Raw genomic sequence first — 6000 nt, forward strand, 5'->3', positions numbered from 1 at the left:
TACAATTGGTGTCTTTTTTGAACTTTGACAAGTCAATTGTGCTGCCACTGAGGTGTCTCCCAAAAATGTAGGGCATTATCAGCCATTTCACTGTCAGTCCATCCTTGTACTGCATGTGTGCAGACATGCTTCAATTTATTGGAAGTTTACAAATAAAGCTTCAATTCAAAAATCACATTAAGAGGTCAACATGGTGGTACAGTACGCTTAATTGATGCTGCAGCACCAGCATCCCATGTGGATACATGTTTGAATTTCAGCTGCTCCCATTCTGATAAAGCTTCCTTCTTGTGTGCCTCACAAAACAATGGAAGATGGACTGTGTGCTTGGGTCTCTGCCTCCCACAAGGGATTTTGAAATAGAGTTCAGACTCCTGGAACTTTTACCTGCTGCAGTCCTGGCTGTTACAGCTGTTTGGTAAAGACATAGTGGTAATCCATGGAATACTACATAGCCATTAAAAATAATGAAATTCTATAATTTATAACATAATGGCTCCACTAGAAAGCCACTAGAGACCATTATGTTAGTCAAATAAGCTAGCCCCAAGGGGGCAAATATCATATGTTCTCTCTGATATAAGACAGCCTTCATGCAAACAGAAAATACACAGATATAGGTAATCGAGTGTGTGCATATATTCTTGTAGATGAACTCTGTAAGGGAGACTAAAAATACCAGGAAGTAAAGATACATTGCAGTGTGTGTCTCTACTCCCAAATAAAAGTAGTATTCCATTTGAGTATAAAAGTATATCCCTTTTCAGCATAGTAAATTTTCCATCTTTACCTATACCAACCATGCGATGATACAGTTCAATAGCAGAAAGTTAAGCTTGTAATTGTTGGAGGCTATACTACTGTGATAACTTGGGGAAACACGGTGGGAGGGGAAAGCAGAGAGGCTCCAGATCGGCATATCATGGGCCGTTGCAGTTACTTGGGGAGTGAATCATTGGACGGAAGATCTTTCTCTCTGTCTCTCCTCCTCTCTGTATATCTGCCTTTCCAATAAAATAAATAAATCTTTAAAAAGAAAGGAAAAGAAATCAGCAGCCTTATCCCTACAAAATGAATTCATTAACCAGTGATCAAGGGATGTGGCAAGAAGCCCAACCAAACCCAGTAGATCTATGTGTCCATGCACTGAGGCTTGTGGCATGGACCAATGTTTCTATAATTGAGGGTGAAGATCTGTCCCAATTAGCAGTGAAAATATTTCTTATTTATACAAATTGAACAAATTCATGTATTTCATGATACAGATGCAGGAGCATATCAATGCTTCCCACCCATCCTCCTTCTGTCCACATTCCCTACCTAAACTCTTCTTTCTTTTTTCCCCCCTAATTTTTACAGTGGCATGTTTTCATTTCACTTTGTAAACACAGACATATTACAGGTACCAACACCTAGCAAGTAGAAAAAAAAAAAAAAACCTTACTATTTCTTCAGAGTATAGACAAGAGCTGTAAATAATAATCAGATTTCAGGATGTTTATGTCACTTGCATAGATAGCATTTTTATACCCCATGTATTATTTATCACAGATCAGGGAAAACATGATATTTTCCTGTTTGGGACTAGATTTTTTTTTTCACAAGAAATAGCTTCCCATTGGATCCATTTAGTTGTAAAAAGCAAAATTTTACCCTTTTTGTGACTTAGTAGTATTCCATACTGTGTATGTGCCGCATTTTCTTTACCCAGTCATTAGTTGATGGGCATCTCTGTTGACTCCATGTCTTTGATATTGTGAACTTAGATGCTATAAATATAAAGCACCGGGCCCGGCGTGGTGGCGCAGTGGTTAAGGTCCTCGCCTTGCACGCCCGGGATCCCATACGGGCCCCAGTTCTATCCCAGCAGCCCCGCTTCCCTTCCAGCTCCCTGCCTGTGGCCCGGGAAAGCAGTCGAGGACAGCCAAAGCTTTGGGAACCTGCACCCGCGTGGGAGACCCGGAAGAGGCTCCTGGCTTCGGATCGGCATAGTATCGGCCCGTTGCGCTCACTTGGGGAGTGAATCATCGGACGGAAGATCTTCCTCTCTGTCTCTCCTCTCTGTATATCTGCCTTTCCAATAAAAAAATAATAAAAATAAATCTTTAAAAAATATAAAGCACCAATAACTATCTCATATGCAGATTTAATTTCATTTGGATGCATTCCCAGGAGTGTGATGGCTGGGTCATACATATATAGTAGAGCTATTTTCTAATTTCTGAGGAGTTGTCATAATGTCTTCCATAACTGTCACACTATCCTATATAACCACCAATAGTCGACTTATTTTCTATTTTTCTGAATAATAGCCATTCTAACGGGGGTAAAGTGAAACCTCATGGTGGTTTTTATTCACAATTCCCTGATAGCTAGTGAACCTGGAAAGTTTTTGTACATCAGTTATTTGATTTTCTTTCTTTTTCTTTTTTTAAAAAAAGATTTGTTTTTATTGGAAAGGTGGATGTACAGAGAGGAGGAGAGACAGAGAGGAAGATCCTGTGTCTGATGATTCACTCCCCAAGTGACCACAACAGCTGGAGCTGAGCCAATCCTAAACCAGGAGCCAGGAACTTCTTTCCAGGTCTCCCACGCAGGTGCATGGTCCCAAGGCTTTGGGCCATCCTCAACTGCCTTCCCAGGCCACAAGCAGGGAGCTGAATGGGGAGCAGGGCCGCCGGGATTAGAACCGATGATCATATGGGATCCAGGCCCATGCAAGGCAAGAACTTTAACCACTACGCTATCGTGCAGGGCCCGGTTATTTGATTTTCATCTTTTGAAAAATGCCTGTAATGTGCTTTGCTCATTTATTTCTTTCAAAGTTTTTTTTTTTTAAAGATATGTTTATTTTGAGACAATGTGGTGGCTCAGCTGACTAATCCTTAGCCCGCAAGCACCACCATCCCATGTGGTACCAGCTCATGTCCTGGATAATCCATTTCCCATCCAGCTCCCTGCTTGTGGTCTGGGAAAGCAGTAGAGGATGGAGCAAAGTCTTGGGACCCTGCACCCACATGGGAGACCTGAATAGGCTCCTGGATCCTGGCTTAGCTCCAACTATTGCAGCCACTAGGGGAGTGAACCTGAAGATGGAAGGTCTTTCTCTCTGTATCTACTTCTTTCTATAAATATGATTTTCCAAGAAAAATAAATAAATCTTTAAAAAATTTAATAGAGTAGCACTATCTCTTTAAAAAAATATTAGAGTAGCGCTATCTATGTTGTACAGGTCATGAAACTGAAAATCAGGTTCTCAGAGACATTGTCAGGAAGTCAGAAAGACAAGATTCGGGCTCAAGTCTTTCTGACTTGACAATCTTCCCAGTATATATTAGATGCATATTAGATATATAAAAATGCTACTCAAAATGGCATTAGGGAAACAAAGAACAAAATCATATGATATATTGATCATACATTTCTTACTATGAAATTGTTTCCTGAGATCATCTTGTTGAGAAGTGTGATATGATTCTTATGATTAGTTTACTACTTTGCCTTATTTGAAATTCAAATTTATTCCACATATATGCTTCAAAAGATTCTACCTTAAAATTGTTACAAATGTAGTAATAAAAGGTACCATTAATTAAGCAAGCAATAAGATATGATTAAAGATTCTATGATAGTCATTCACCCAATCAGCCAATAGTGTGCCAAAGTTTATATCAGCAGCTATATTAGGCAACACATACACACAGACTTTCAATGAACAAAAATTTATGGGAGTAACTATGTCACTAAGTGAAAAGAAGGATGCTTTAATTTTTTTTAATTGACTTACATTGTAAAGAACAATATGCTTGTCAATTTAATCAATAAAACCATGAAAACACTGTAATAATAAATCAGATCTTTGTAAGTAATCAGTATATTTGAATCTACATACTCCAATACATGTGTAAAATGTTCCATGCAATCAATCATTTGTTTTATTTTTATTTGAAAGTGAGACACACAGAGAGGAGGAGAGAAAGAGAGGAAGATCTTCTGTCCAATGATTCGGACCCTAAGCTGTTGCAATGGCCAGAGCTGACCAAGCCGAAGCCAGGAGTCTTTAACAGGTCTCCCAGATGGGTGCAGGGTCCCAAGGCTTTGGGCTGTCCTCCACTGCTTTCCCAGGCCACAAGCAGGGAGCTGGATGGGAAGCGGGGCTACTGGGATTAGAACCAGCACCCATATGGGATTCTGGCTTGTGCAAATCAAGGACTTTTGCTGCTAGGCCACTGCGCCGGACCCAAGATGCTTTAATTAAAAAAAAAAAGCAAAAAGCCCCCCAAAATAAAAATAAACTTGTTTATATTATTTACCACACTAACGGAGAGTGAAAAATATATCCCATTGTATGCAACCAATATGTAAATAAATGAAGAAAAGACACTGGTAAAAATTCCTATGCCTGCTTATGATGAAATCACTTTGAAAACTACAGAAAGCTATTTCCATAACTTATTAAAAGATGTCTATAAAAATCTACGGTAAACATTAAACCCAGTTGTTGTACATATAGTGCTACTTACTTGTTAATTTTTAAAAAGATTTATTTATTTTTCTTGGAAAGCCAGATTTATAGAGAGAAGGAAATTCAGCGAGGAAATATCTTCCATCTGCTGTCTCACTCCCCTAGTGGCTGCAACAGCGGAGCTCAGCCAGGATCCAGGAACCTCTTCCGGGTTTCCCATATTGGTGCAGGGCCCCATGGCTTTGGGCCATCTTCTACTGCTTTCCCAGACCGTAGGCAGGGAGCTGGATGGGGAGTGGAGCAGCTGGGACAGGAACCCGCGTCCAGATTGGATCCCGGTACATGCAAACCCAGGACTTAGGCATTGGCCACCTTGCTGGGCCCAACTTGATAATGTTTTATGACCGAATTAGGTAATGAGAATAATTAATACAAAATGACTAACCCATTGTAGAGTATAAATGAGTGTTAGCTCAAAAAATGACCAAGAAAAACAAATAAGTTTCAATTCAGGAAATAATTGTATGCCAAGACTTGTAAAAATGAGAACTATATGGATGAATTGCTCCAAGTTTTACTTGGCTTCATTTCTGGTGACTGTCATCAGTGGTTGATAGGTTGTTTCCATCTGGAAATGTATAATTAATGTTACTGAAGCAAGCAATTGGTTAAATGTTTGTTAGTGGTCTATATCTAAGCATCTATAGAGCTATTATTAATCTCAATAGGTGTCTCAGTTTTATTTTCAAACATTTATAATTATTCATAAAAAACCATTAAAGGTTTAATTATATTACCCTGCGTTTTTTCCTCAAAGTGAAATAGCTACATTAATCTACTATATGTGTAAGCATATTCATTCGCTCTCATTTATCTTTAAAGGAGTATAATTATCACTTTGAGGGAGAGGATTCAATGTCCCTTAAATGATTTGTAATTATAAGTTTGAAATTTTAATTTCCCAGGCTTTTCTGTGAGAATAGGCCATGAGAATCAAGGACTATAAAAGGAGATTAAAGAAGTGAGTGTGGAAATAATCAAAAGGGAAACGGTGAGGGGCAGGAGGAATGAGGCTGGAATTTAAATCACTGAGGGTTAATGTTTCCCTTTCTTAATTTTTTATCATGCCAAATCTATCACTGAGTTTAGAGAGATTTGCTAAACTTTACTGGTCTACCCCTACAAAAATTTTTATAGGAACTATTTCCATGGGATGGAATTAGGTTACAAGATTCATTTTAGTTTAGTTATAAAATATCACTTGGCACTCTTTAATTAATGACTTTAAGCAGTAAATATCCATCCTGACCCCCAGTTCAATGTCTGTGACTTAGTAGGGATTCAATCTGTGCAGAGTTAAATTGACGGAAATAGAGTGTAATCAACCCTTTAATTCCAAATAGCACACATCTAAAAGGAAAAGAAACTCCTGGCTTCTGGTTTCGGATTAGTCAGTTCCGGCCATTGCAACCACTTAGCGAGTGAATCAACAGATGGAAGATCTTCCTCTCTGTCTCACTTTCTCTCTGTATATC

This window comes from Ochotona curzoniae, unplaced genomic scaffold (genome assembly GCF_017591425.1).
Source record: "Ochotona curzoniae isolate NIBS_2020 unplaced genomic scaffold, NIBS_Ocur_1.0 scaffold_1852, whole genome shotgun sequence".
Classification (NCBI taxonomy): domain Eukaryota; kingdom Metazoa; phylum Chordata; class Mammalia; order Lagomorpha; family Ochotonidae; genus Ochotona; species Ochotona curzoniae.